The sequence below is a fragment of the Papaver somniferum genome, chromosome 3 (genome assembly GCF_003573695.1).
Source record: "Papaver somniferum cultivar HN1 chromosome 3, ASM357369v1, whole genome shotgun sequence".
NCBI lineage: Eukaryota > Viridiplantae > Streptophyta > Magnoliopsida > Ranunculales > Papaveraceae > Papaver > Papaver somniferum.
This window is the reverse complement of record NC_039360.1, coordinates 17,869,345-17,884,239: the sequence shown is the minus strand read 5'-3', so window position 1 is coordinate 17,884,239 and position 14,895 is coordinate 17,869,345.

The following is a 14,895-nucleotide window of genomic DNA, read 5'->3' as shown; positions in this document are numbered from 1 at the left end:
GAGAAGGTACAGATTTGATGTGGTTGATGGATTACCCATCAAAGGATCAAGAGAGGAACGAGAGAGAGACCACACACAAAACTCATAAGAATTACATTGATTAAACACTTTATGCATACATTTTAGTAGCCAACAGATATGCCTTTTATAGGCTTACAAGAACACTTTAACACTAACCCAACAACTACCATAAACCCCTATTTGTTAGGATCCACGTTCCACATCCATGATACGTAAATCACTTCCAAAAGACTAGGACACCTTATTCACACGTCCAACGTCATGGGTTTCTACATAAACTTGTTCAATAATTCCTAAATATTAGGATTAATGTAAACGTGTTTGGATTATAAATCCAACACCCTCCCTTAATTCAAACACGTTCAATTTTTTTTTCGCCATCATCATTGTCACGATTATCGTCGTCACAGTCTTCATCATAATGATCGTCTTATCAGATCATTATCTTCGTCATTGCATCACTCATCATCATAAATCAGCGGCATCTTTGATACGTCGCCGCCACCATTCATACATCAACATCACCATCATCATCATCATCGTCACGATCTTCGATCTTCATCATTATTAGCTGATCAACATCCGAATCATTTCAACTAACATAACATATTATGCAAATTAAATATTTGCATCTTCATCGCCATTCTTGGGAAAATAACAACAGTTGTAAGAAAATAATCAAAACCATAATTTTATAGTAAAATATTTAGAATCATCTGTTTATTTTGAACAAAAAATCCTCATCCTTTTCATAATAATTTTCCTTCATAGATTTTTCCTTCTCAAATCTTCTTTACTCGTGCATTAACCAAACATAAATAACCCAAAAACTTTTTTTTTTCAAGCCATTTTTCTGATCATAAAAAATTTATTTTTTCACTAGATAAACCAAACATTTTTCTCAAACACCCAGAACTTTTTTTTTTTTTTTTTTAACCTTCTAATAAAAAATTCTTTATAACCCTCTCCCTCAACTCAACTCTCAACCCCAGCTCTGAAACCATGATGGATTTCCCATCAAAGGATCAAGAGAGGAGCGAGAGAGAGATATCACACACAAAACTCATAAGAATTACATTGATTAAACACTTTCTGTATACATTTCAGTAGCCAACAGATATGCCTTTTTTAGGCTTACAAGAACACTTTAACACTTACCCAACAACTACCATAAACCCCTATTTGTTAGGATCCGCGTTCCACATCCATGATACGTAAATCACTTCCAAAAGAATAGGACACCTTATTCACACGTCCAACGTCATGGGTTTCTACATAAACTTGTTCACTAATTCCTAAATATTAGGATTAAGGTAAACGTGTTTGGATTATAAATCCAACAGTGGTTGTAGTTAAGAAGAACGAGACTGAGTGCAACTGGTGTTGTGTGATGTTGCTCCAATTTGGGTTGATGTTGTTTGAGGAATTAAAACTTTATACTGTTGTTTTTAATCGTACGTAATAGAAATTGAAAAATAAATTGCTTGTTTATTAAAATTTGATTAAAATGATCGAAAAATTTGCTAGTAGTGATGCTTGTGGTGGGCGATGGTGGAACTGGTTGGGTGGTTGTGTTCGTTCTGGTAGCAGAGACAATGTTGGTTATGCTAGCGGCAGGTCTGGTATTGGTTATGTTGGTGGCGGTGGATGTGTTGGTGGTGTTGTTGGTTAAGGTGGTGGTGGTGGTGGTGATGGTGACGGTGAGGAAGAAATGATTAATGCTTGATTAGAAGGTGCTGACGGTTCCTTTCCTAGCGGAGGCGGGGGTTCCAGTAGTGGGGATGCAGTTCGTCACGGTGGTGGTGTTGGTATATAACTTCCAAACAACATCAATGTTTCCTTTCCAAATAGCTGCGGCGTCGCCGGCGGTGCTGCTGGTGGAGACGGAGGAGATGGTGGAGTTAGGGGAAGAAATGAGGTGATATATGGTGTTGGAGCTGCTGGTGGTTGTGACGGCGCTGGTAATGGTGGCGGCGGTGAAGGTGACGGTGGTGGTAGGTGAAGAAAGGGAATGTTGTTGGTAGAGATGGTGGCGGAGTTGTTGGGCGGTAACAGATGGCGGCGATGGTGCGGTTGGTGTGGATCTATGGCTAGTTTGGTGACGATGGGATTATGAAAGAAAATAGAGAAGAGGAGAACGATTGCTCTCAGGGCTATTTTCGTCCATGATAAAAGTAACCAAAAAAAGAGCTACGGAATCTGAAATCTTTTTTTGAAATTGAAAATTATCGTTACTCCATAATTGACAAAAAAAAAAGTGGCCATAGAAGGGACTCCCTCCCTACAGGCCCTCCGGTCGGTCGGCCCAATTAAGTACAAAAATAATACTCCAACTCATAGCTACTTCTGAACGATAGAGGATAAACACTAAACTAAATAAACGATAGAGGATAAACACTAAACTAGCTATTTAGTTGGCATCTAATCCGGACTCATCTAAAATATACCTCATTGTTAATAAAAAATGCCATCTACTTAGAAAGGCTAGTGTTCATTCTAAATTGTTCAAAAATCTCTAAAAGTTAAAGTTTTGTATACGTCAATTTTTTCTTATGGAACCCTACCCTCACACTTAAATCAAACATTCTGCTCAATGTTTCAAACCATTACAAAAAGAATAAGAGGAATACTTGAAAAAGACAAGGAAGTAAGAATTGGAATTGTACACCTGATTGATGCATACGAGTAACATTCAAAATAGACTCCCCATATATCAACAATCTGAAAATTTGAGGATCCACCCACAAAACAATCTACATATAAATCATTAGCTTCACAAGAATATTAGAAAATGGTGGGAGAAGGGAAATTATCATCCCACGAGAGTCACCCCCACACTTAGTCTTTTCTACACTCGGAAGTGTATACAAAACATAAGTGGAAGGCACTTCTATTGGTTTTTATTCGCAAACCTATATGGTGTTAGAGTCAAACACATATGGTGGATACTTAAATGCAAGGAATTCGGAAAGAACTTTAGAAGCATTCAATTCCATCCCCAAATGAGGAATTGTCCTAAAAGATGGATTAACAACTCTTTGGGAAGTTACTTCTAGTTTGGTAGGATCATCATTAGATAGAGATTCACACAAAGGGTTAGACAAACCTTGCATAATCTCACGCATTACGGGATCCTCGGTATTTATGAAAAAGTCCATTAATTCTCCTACATCACAAGTATCGCAATTCTCATTCAAACTCTTTACGAGCCATTCTTCATCAGTTTCTTCTATAACTTCCAAATATTCATCATCAGAATCGAAATCTTCTCCAAGTAAGTCATCGTAATCCTTGCGGTCTTCGTCAGGAGTTGACTTCTCATTCAGAGTATTCACAATCTCTGAATTAGGGATGTTATTCACAACAAAGTCATAATCATCATCGCTCTCATACACAACATAAGTCTTAGCATTAACAACTTTAGTGTTTCTAGACTCAACTTCTTCCTTTTGAATAGGTGAATGATCATTATCACGATCAAGAGTTGAGCTAGTTACACCTTCATTATCAACATTAAAGTATTCATCTTCTTCGAATTCATCATACTCTATATTGGCTTCCATGGGAATGTTAGAATAAGTTTGAACCTCTTCCTTGTTCCGCTCTTCTTGAATTTGATTCATGCAATTTCTGATGTTGTCTATATTCCGTTGAAGTTCTTGGAGTGATTCATTGTAACTCAGCTGAAATTCATAAAATTGTTGTGTTGTTTGAAGCATTTGTTGCATCACATGAATAGTTGATTTAATAAAACTATCAAATTTCTGATTTGAAGAGCGGCCTAGATTATTATTCACCTCACAAGTACAAATCCTTGTGGAATCAGAAATTCCGAGACAAAGAGAACTTTGCGGTTACTATCTATCTTTCTGACAGACTAAAGGCTTAACAATCAAACAAGATTATCATGCATGAACTATCATAGATAGTCAGACCTGGCCTCACGAATCCCTAGATGAAATCTTTTAAGTCGCTAAACCCTAGCAGGGTTTATGGAGATTTGAATCTAGTTATGCAACTAGGACACACAAGAGATGTGTCGGAGATTCAAATATCCCAGTTGCTAGAGTTCTCCTTTATATAGACTTACAAAGAATAAGTTGCTTTAGGTTTAAGCTAAGATAAATTCGGAACAAAGCAAACAATATCCACTGTTATATGAATCTTTGAAATCTGATTTAGATAAATAAGATATACACTCTGGTTAGATTGAACCGTAACTGAACCGTCTACAAGGACTACGTTCAATATGGTTATCCGAAACTCGACGATTGAAATAAGCTTAATAAATTTCATGAATACTTAAGATTTTAATCTCTAGTCACAATCATGTGACCAAAATATGTCTATACTCTCTTTAGAGAATTATTTAAATGCAAACTACCTCATATAAATAATTTTATGTGCATTTGAAATCGTTCGACAAGGTAAGTAGATAGAGTAGATACATGTACTTAACCTGCTCGTGAACAATTAGGTCATGGTAAGTGTACCGTGTATTATACCCTTAAGACATAACTAGGTTCCAGATTTCACAGAACTTTTCCGGTATGTGTACCGGTAAGGATACCAAACCAGTTCCAAAACTGACAGTTCTAATCCGGCGTGTATACGAGTATGCATATTGATCTTGGATCATGAGTTCACAGACTTTTTAAGGCATGCATACTGGTATCCGTACCAAAAAGTTTTTGTCGACATATAGCTACTCTGGTATGTGTATTAGTACATGTACTGCGGCTTCAGACATATAACAGTTTTCCCGGTTTGTAAGACTGGTATGCATACTATCATGTATCTGAATTTATAGTAGTTCTATATTGCGATTCGAAACATTCCCTAATAACATTAAAGACACATATAGCTGTTCCAAGATATTTTTGAATGATAATCTTGAATCACTATTTTGATTGTGAACAATAAAATTCTTCTTAACCGAAATTCATCAAGTATATTACGAAGATAAACTTGACTCGAAATTCTTATCATGTATGAATAGTCTAATTAGTCATGCAACAACGTCTCAAAGATAGAAAGATGAATACATTTGAGAAATAAGTGGCTCAGTCTTTACTTACCTTTTGTTTAAGAAGTTCTCCAAAATCTAGGTTGATCTTCTCCTTCAAACAGTAGAACGCAATCGTGACTTCTGTGATGTTCGTTTCTCAACTACACTTTTATCCTAATCCGAGACTTGAATGATTGTAGACTAGAAATCAATAATAGTTTTGATCAACTAAATTTGACAACAAGCTTGATACAGAAACACTTGTGAGTTCTACTGAGTAATGATTTAACAGATATTATATGCGAAAAAATATTTTTACGAGAAAAGAAAATGAATTATATCGTAAAAGAAAAATTATATGTAATCATCAAAAAAAATAAAAGTTCATATTATGGTGTTTGAGGGTGAAAACATTTTCTGTTGATTTTGGTAAGTTCGAGTGTGTGGGTGAGAAACGAGTCTAAACCCTAAAAAATGTACTGCAAGGGAGTACTTTGATTCGAGAGATCGATCTGTACAAATCCGGCCTAAACCAAGAAATGGTCGTTCCATACTTGCTTCGGTCACAAAGTGAAGGAGAAGGGTTGGTCTTAGTGAGGGAAGCGAAGAGAGTGTTGAAACCAGAATAGTTGATTCTGGAAGAGTAGTTGTTTGACGACTTGTATCAGAAAGTGGAAAGCTAACAGATGGGAAAGCTAACAAGTGATTTCTCAGTGTTGTATTCTCCCTGACTAAAAACTTGTTTTTGTTGGAAAAATATGAGACCTATTTATACAAGTCGCAACGAAACGTACCCCGGTCTCGTAAGAAGGGGAAATGGTTGAGTAAATATAAGAAACGCCGCACGCTGTAAACTGCCAGGCCAATACCCTGATGAGCATCCCCTAGTTTGTGACATGTTTTGATGTCTCGAATGTTTTCGTGGAAAACGTGTAGCATGTTGCTATTGTTTGGAAAGTTAAGATTGAGAGGCAAGTCGGTTTGGTGGTGACTTTCGACGGCCGAGATTTCGCATTTTGAGAGGAAGGTTAGCCGTTGATTATGGTTACCTTCCGTTGGTAGCCAGTGGAGTGGCCACGGTGCTGGAATGGCTTGTGCATGCTCTTGGAGTGGCTAATTAGGGTTTGTTGCCATGACCAAAGAATTGGCATAGCTAAGTATGTGTCGTGGCCAAAGAGTTGGCAGCGTACCCAAGAGATTACCACAAGTCGTTTGGTGGCAAGTTTTACGGCTGAGATCTGCATCTCAGGAGAAAGGATTGTCGTTGATTGTTTCAACCCTTCGTTTGGAAACCAGCGGCATGGAGGCATGGCCGGCATGGCTTTGGCATGGTTTAGGCGCGACCAAGCTAGTATTTTGGCATAATTTTAGGCGCGGCCAAAATTAGGGTTTTGGCATAGTTTAGGTGTGGCCAAAATTAGGGCTTGACATTGGCCTAAAAGTTGCCACGCGTTTGGTGGAGAACTTGGACGGTTGAGATTTGCATCTCAGAAGGAAGGGTGGCCATTGATTGTTGCAACCCTTTGTTTGGCAGCCAGCGGCATGGAGGCATGGACGGCATGGCTTTGGCATGGTTTAGGCGCGACAAAGATAGGATTTTGGCATAGTTTTAGACGCGGCAAAAATTAGGGTTTTGGCATAGTTTAGGCGATGCCAAACTTAGGGCTTGGCATTGGGCCAAAAGTTTCCACGCGTTTGGTGGCGAACTTGGACGGCTGAGATTTGCATCTCAGAAGGAAGGGTGGCCGTTGATTGTTGCAACCCTTCTTTTGGCAGCCAGCGGCATGGAGGAATGGCAGGCATGGCTTAGGCGTGGTTTAGGCGCGGCCAAGCTAGGATTTTGCCATAGTTTTAGGCGCGTCCAAAATTAGGGTTTTGGCATAGTTTAGGCGCAGCCAAAATTAGCTTGGCATTAGGCCAAAAGTTTCCATGCGTTTGGGGGCGAACTTGGAAAGTTGAGATTTGCATTTCAGAAGGAAGGGTGGCCGTTGATTTTTTCAACCCTTCGTTTGGCATCCAGCGGCATGGAGGCATGGCCAGCATGGCTTTGGCATGGTTTAGGCGCGGCCAAGCTAGGATTTTGGAATAGTTTTAGGCGCGGCCAAAATTAGGGTTTTGGCATAGTTTAGGGGCGGCCAAAATTAGGGCTTAGCATTGGGATAAAAGTTGTCACGCGTTTGGTGGCGAACTTGGACGGCTGAGATTTGCATCTCAGAAGGAAGGGTGGCCGTTGATTGTTGCAACCCTTCGTTTGGCAGCCAACGGCATGGCCGGCATGGCTTTGGCATGGTTTAGGCCCGGCCAATTTAGGATTTGGCATAGTTTTAGGCGCGGCCAAAATTAGGGTTTTGGCATAGTTTAGGCGCGGCCAAAATTAGGGATTGGCATTGGGCCAAAAGTTGCCACGCGTTTGGCGGCGAACTTGGACGGCTGAGATTTGCATCTCAGAAGGAAGGGTGGTCGTTGATTGTTGCAACTCTTCGTTTGGAAGCCAGCGGCATGGAGGCATGGCCGGCATGGCTTTGGAGTGGTTTATACGTGTCCAAGCTAGGATTTTGGCATAGTTTTAGGCTCGGCCGAAATTAGGGTTTTGGCATAATTTAGGCGCAGCCAAAATTAGGGCTTGGCATTGGGCCAAAAGTTGCCACACATTTGGTGGCGAACTTGGACGACTGAGATTTGCATCTCAGAAGGAAGGGTGGTCGTTGATTGTTGCAGCGCTTCGTTTGGCATCCAGCGGCATGGAGGCATGGCCGGCGTGGCTTTCGTATGGTTTAGGCGCTTCCAATCTAGGATTTTGGCATAGTTTTAGGCGCGGCCAAAATTAGGGTTTTGGAAGAGTTTAGGAGCGGTCAAAATTAGGGCTTGGCATTGGGCCAAAAGTTTCCACGCGTTTGGTAGCGAACTTGGACGGCTGAGATTTGCATCTCTGAAGGAAGGGTGGTCGTTGATTGTTGCAACCCTTCGTTTGGCAGCCAGCGGCATGGAGGCATGGCCGGCATGGCTTTGGCATAGTTTAGGCGCGACCAAGATAGGATTTTGGCATAGTTTTAGACACGGCCAAAATTAGGGTTTTGGCATAGTTTAGGTGCGGCCAAAATTAGGGCTTGGCATCGGGCTAAAATTTGCCACGCGTTTAGTGGGGAACTTGGACGGCTGAGATTTGCATCTCAAAAGGAAGGGTGGTCGTTGATTGTTGCAACCCTTCGTTTGGCAGCCAACGGCATGGAGGCTTGGCCGGCGTGGCTTTGGCATGGTTTAGGCGCGGCCAAGCTAGGATTTGGCATAGTTTTAGGCGCGGCCAAAATTAGGGTTTTGGCATAGTTTAGGGGCGGCCAAAATTAGGGTTTGGCATTAGGCCAAAAGTTTCCACGCTTTTGGTGGCGAACATGGACGGTTGAGATTTGCATCTCAGAAGGAAGAGTTGTCGTTGATTGTTGCAACCCTTCGTTTAGCAGCCAGCGGCATGGAGGCATGGCCGGCATGGCTTTGGCGTGGTTTAGGCGCGGCCAAGCTAGAATTTCGGCATAATTTTAGGCGCGGCCAAAATTAGGGTTTGAGCATAGTTTAGGCGCGTCCAAAATTAGGGTTTGGCATTGGGCCAAAAGTTGCCACGCGTTTCGTGGCGAACTTGGACGGCTGAGATTTGCATCTCAGAAGGAAGGGTGCCCGTTGATTTTTGCAACACTTCGTTTAGCAGCCAGCGGCATGGAGGCATGGCCGGCGTGGCTTTGGCATGTTTTAGGCGCGACGAAGCAAGGATTTTGGCATAAGTCTAGGCGCGGCCAAAATAAGGATTTTGGCATAGTTTAGGCGCCGCCAAAATTAGGGCTTGGCATTGGGCCAAAATTTGCCATGCGTTTGGTGGCGAACTTGGACGGCTGAGATTTGCATCTCAGAAGGATGGGTGGCCGTTGATTGTTGCAACCCTTCATTTGGCAGCCAGCGGCATGGAGGCATGTCCGGCATGGCTTTGGAGTGGTTTAGGCGCGGCCAAGCTAGGATTTTTGGCATAGTTTTAGGCGCGGCCAAAATTAGGGTTTTGGCGTAGTTTAGGCGCGGCCAAAATCAGGGCTTGGCATTGGGCAAAAAGTTACCACGCGTTTGGTGGCGAACTTGGACGGCTCAGATTTGCATCTCAGAAGGAAGGGTGGTCGTTGGTTGTTGCAACCCTTCGTTTGGCAGCCAGCGGCATGGAGGCATGGCCGGCATGGCTTTGGAGTGGTTTAGGCGCGGCCAAGCTAGGATTTTGGCATAGTTTTAGGCTCTTCCGAAATTAGGGTTTTGGCATAATTTAGGCGCGGCCAAAATTAGGGCTTGGCATTGGGCCAAAAGTTGCCACACATTTGGTGGCGAACTTGGACGACTGAGATTTGCATCTCAGAAGGAAGGGTGGCTGTTGATTGTTGCAACCCTTCGTTTGGAAGCCAGCGGCATGGAGGCTTGGCCGGCATGGCTTGGGCGTGGTTTAGGCGCGGCCAAGCTAGGATTTTGGCGTAGTTTTAGGCGCGGCCAAAATTAGGGTTTTGACATAGTTTAGGCGCGTCCAAAATTAGGGCTTGGCATTCGGCTAAAAGTTGCGACGTATTTGGTGGCGAACTTGAACGGCTGAGATTTGCATCTCTGAAGTAAGGGTGGTCGTTGATTGTTGCAGCGCTTCGTTTGGCATCCAGCGGCATGGAGGCAGGGCCGGCGTCGCTTTGGTATGGTTTAGGCGCTTCCAATCTAGGATTTTGGCATAGTTTTAGGCGCGGCCAAAATTAGGGTTTTGGAAGAGTTTAAGAGCGGTTAAAATTTGGGTTTGGCATTGGGCCAAAAGTTTCCACGCGTTTGGTAGCGAACTTGGACGGCTGAGATTTGCATCTCTGAAGGAAGGGTGGCCGTCGATTGTTGCAACCCTTCGTTTGGCAGCCAGAGGCATGGAGGCATGGCCGACATGGCTTTGGCATAGTTTAGGCGCGACCAAGATAGGATTTTGGCATAGTTTTAGACACGGACAAAATTAGGGTTTTGGCATAGTTTAGGTGCGGCCAAAATTAGGGCTTGGCATCGGGCTAAAATTTTCCACGCGTTTAGTGGGGAACTTGGACGGCTGAGATTTGCATCTCAACAGGAAGGGTAGTCGTTGATTGTTGCAACCCTTCGTTTGGCAGCCAACGGCATGGAGGCATGGCCGGCGTGGCTTTGGCATGGTTTAGGCGCGGCCAAGCTAGGATTTGGCATAGTTTTAGGCGCGGCCAAAATTAGGGTTTTGGCATAGTTTTGGGGCGGCCAAAATTAGGGTTTTGCATTAGGCCAAAAGTTTCCACGCTTTTGATGGCGAACATGGACGGTTGAGATTTGCATCTCAGAAGGAAGAGTTGTCGTTGATTGTTGCAACCCTTCGTTTAGCAGCCAGCGGCATGGAGGCATGGCCGGCATGGCTTTGGCGTGGTTTAGGCGCGGCCAAGCTAGAATTTCGGCATAATTTTAGGCGCGGCCAAAATTAGGGTTTGAGCATAGTTTAGGCGCGTCCAAAATTAGGGTTTGGCATTGGGCCAAAAGTTGCCACGCGTTTCGTGGCGAACTTGGACGGCTGAGATTTGCATCTCAGAAGGAAGGGTGCCCGTTGATTTTTGCAACACTTCGTTTAGCAGCCAGCGGCATGGAGGCATGGCCGGCGTGGCTTTGGCATGTTTTAGGCGCGACGAAGCAAGGATTTTGGCATAAGTCTAGGCGCGGCCAAAATAAGGATTTTGGCATAGTTTAGGCGCCGCCAAAATTAGGGCTTGGCATTGGGCCAAAATTTGCCATGCGTTTGGTGGCGAACTTGGACGGCTGAGATTTGCATCTCAGAAGGATGGGTGGCCGTTGATTGTTGCAACCCTTCGTTTGGCAGCCAGCGGCATGGAGGCATGTCCGGCATGGCTTTGGAGTGGTTTAGGCGCGGCCAAGCTAGGATTTTTGGCATAGTTTTAGGCGCGGCCAAAATTAGGGTTTTGGCGTAGTTTAGGCGCGGCCAAAATCAGGGCTTGGCATTGGGCCAAAAGTTACCACGCGTTTGGTGGCGAACTTGGACGGCTCAGATTTGCATCTCAGAAGGAAGGGTGGTCGTTGGTTGTTGCAACCCTTCGTTTGGCAGCCAGCGGCATGGAGGCATGGCCGGCATGGCTTTGGAGTGGTTTAGGCGCGGCCAAGCTAGGATTTTGGCATAGTTTTAGGCTCTTCCGAAATTAGGGTTTTGGCATAATTTAGGCGCGGCCAAAATTAGGGCTTGGCATTGGGCCAAAAGTTGCCACACATTTGGTGGCGAACTTGGACGACTGAGATTTGCATCTCAGAAGGAAGGATGGCTGTTGATTGTTGCAACCCTTCGTTTGGAAGCCAGCGGCATGGAGGCTTGGCCGGCATGGCTTGGGCGTGGTTTAGGCGCGGCCAAGCTAGGATTTTGGCGTAGTTTTAGGCGCGGCCAAAATTAGGGTTTTGACATAGTTTAGGCGCGTCCAAAATTAGGGCTTGGCATTCGGCTAAAAGTTGCGACGTATTTGGTGGCGAACTTGAACGGCTGAGATTTGCATCTCTGAAGTAAGGGTGGTCGTTGATTGTTGCAGCGCTTCGTTTGGCATCCAGCGGCATGGAGGCAGGGCCGGCGTCGCTTTGGTATGGTTTAGGCGCTTCCAATCTAGGATTTTGGCATAGTTTTAGGCGCGGCCAAAATTAGGGTTTTGGAAGAGTTTAAGAGCGGTTAAAATTTGGGTTTGGCATTGGGCCAAAAGTTTCCACGCGTTTGGTAGCGAACTTGGACGGCTGAGATTTGCATCTCTGAAGAAGGGTGGCCGTCGATGTTGCAAACCCTTCGTTTGGCAGCCAGAGGCATGGCCGACATGGCTTGGCATATTAGGCACGACCAAGATAGGATTTTGGCATAGTTTTAGACACGGACCAAATAGGGTTTTGGCATAGTTTAGGTGCGGCCAAAATTAGGGCTTGGCATCGGGCTAAAATTTTCCACGCGTTTAGTGGGGAACTTGGACGGCTGAGATTTTGCATCTCAACAGGAAGGGTAGTCGTTGATTGTTGCAACCCTTCGTTTGGCAGCCAACGGCATGGAGGCATGGCCGCGTGGCTTTGGCATGTTTAGGCGCGGCCAAGCTAGGATTTGGCATAGTTTTAGGCGCGGCCAAAATTAGGGTTTTGGCATAGTTTTGGGGCGGCCAAAATGGGTTTTGCATTAGGCCAAAAGTTTCCACGCTTTTGATGGCGAACATGGACGGTTGAGATTTGCATCTCAGAAGGAAGAGTGGTCGTTGATATTTGCAACCCTTCGTTTAGCAGCCAGCGGCATGGAGGCATGGTCGGCATGGCTTTGGCGTGGTTTAAGCGCGGCCAAGCTAGGATTTCGGCATAATTTTAGGCGCGGCCAAAATTAGGGTTTGAGCATAGTTTAGGCGCGTCCAAAATTAGGGTTTGGCATTGGGCCAAAATTTGCCATGCGTTTGGTGGCGAACTTGGACGGCTGAGATTTGCATCTCAGGAGGAAGGGTGGCCGTTGATTGTTGCAACCCTTCGTTTGGCATCCAGCGGCATGAGGCATGTCCGCATGGCTTTGGCGTGGTTTAGAGGCGCGGCGCAAGCTAGGATTTTTGGCATAGTTTTAGGCCCGGCCAAAATTAGGGTTTTGGCGTAGTTTAGGCGCGCCAAAATCAGGGCTTGGCATTGGGCCAAAAGTTACCACGCGTTTGGTGGCGACTTGGACGGCTCAATTTGCATCTCAGAAGGAAGGGTGGCCGTTGATTGTTGCAACACTTCGTTCGGCAGCCAGCGGCATGGAGGCATGGTCGGCGTGGCTTTGGCATGGTTTAGGGCGCGACCAAGCTAGGATTTTGGCATAGTTTTAGGCGAAGCCAAAATTAGGGTTTCGGAATAGTTTAGGCGCAGCCAAAATTAGGGCTTGGCATTGGGCCAAAAGATGCCACGCATTTGGTGGCGAACTTGACGGCTGAGATTTGCATCTCAGAAGGAGGGTGGTCGTTGGTTTTGTGCAACCCTTCGTTTGGCAGCCATCGGCATGGAGGCATGGCCGCATGGCTTTGGAGTGGTTTAGGCGCGGCCAAGCTAGGATTTTGGCATAGTTTTAGGCTCTTCCGAAATTAGGGTTTTGGCATAATTTAGGCGCGGCCAAAATTAGGGCTTGGCATTGGGCCAAAAGTTGCCACGCATTTGGTGGCGAACTTGGACGACTGAGATTTGCATCTCAAGAGGAAGGGTGGCCGTTGATTGTTGCAACCCTTCGTTTGGAAGCCAGCGGCATAGAGGCTTGGTCGGCATGGCTTGGGCGTGGTTTAGGCGCGGCCAAGCTAGGGTTTTGGCTTATTTTTAGGCGCTGCCAAAATTAGGGTTTTGGCAGAGTTTAGGCGCGGCCAAAATTAGGGCTTGGCATTCGGCTAAAAGTTGTGAGCGTTTGGTGGCGAACTTGGACAGCTGAGATTTGCATCTCAGAAGGAAGGGTGGTCGTTGATTGTTGCAACGCTTCGTTTGGCATCCAGTGGCATGGAGGCATGGCTTTGGCATGGTTTAGGCGCTACCAATCTAGGATTTTGGCATAGTTTTAGGCGCGGCCAAAATTAGGGTTTTGGAAGAGTTTCGGAGCGGTCAAAATTAAGGCTTGGCATTGGGCCAAAACTTGCCACGCGTTTGGTGGCGAACTGGGACGGCTGAGATTTGCATCTCTGAAGGAAGGGTGGTCGTTTATTGTTGCAACCCTTCATTTGGCAGCCAACGGCATGGAGGCATGGCCGGCATGGCTTTGGCATGGTTTAGGCGCGTCCAATCTATGATTTGACATAGTTTTAGGCATGGCCAAAATTAGGGTTTTGGCATAGTTTAGGCGAGGCCAAAATTAGGGATTGGCATTGGGCCAAAAGTTGCCACGCGTTTGGCGGCGAACTTGGATGGCTGAGATTTGCATCTCAGAAGGAAGGGTGGTCGTTGATTGTTGCAACCCTTCGTTGGAAGCCAGCGACATGGAGGCATGGCCGGCATGGCTTTGGAGTGGTTTAGGCGCGGCCAAGCTAAGATTTTGGCATAGTTTTAGGCTCGGCCGAAATTAGGGTTTTGGCATAATTTAGGCGCAGCCAAAATTAGGGCTTGGCATTGGGCCAAAAGTTGCCACACATTTGGTGGCGAACTTGGACGGCTGAGATTTGCATCTCAGAAGGAAGGGTGGTCGTTGATTGTTGCAACCCTTCGTTTGGAAGCCAGCGGCATGGAGGCATGGCCGTCATGGCTTTGGAGTGGTTTAGGCGCGGCCAAGCTAGGATTTTGGCATAGTTTTAGGCTCGGCCGAAATTAGGGTTTTGGCACAATTTAGGCGCAGCCAAAATTAGGGCTTGGCATTGGGCCAAAAGTTGCCACACATTTGGTGGAGAACTTGGACGACTGAGATTTGCATCTCAGAAGGAAGGGTGGCCGTTGATTGTTGCAACCCTTCGTTTGGAACCAGCGGCATGGAGGCTTGGCCGGCATGGCTTGGGCGTGGTTTAGGCGCGGCCAAGCTAGGATTTTGGCGTAGTTTTAGGCGCGGCCAAAATTAGGGTTTTGATATAGTTTAGCGCGGCCAAAATTAGGGCTTGGCATTCGGCTAAAACTTGCGACGTATTTGGTGGCGAACTAGGACGGCTGAGATTTGCATCTCTGAAGGAAGGGTGGTCGTTGATTGTTGCAGCGCTTCGTTTGGCATCCAGCGGCATGAAGGTATGGCCGGCGTGGCTTTGGTATGGTTTAGGCGCTACCAATGTAGGATTTTGGCATAGTTTTAGGCGCGGCCAAAATTAGGGTTTGGAAGAGTTTAGGAGCGGTCAAAATTTGGGCATGGCATTGGGCCAAAA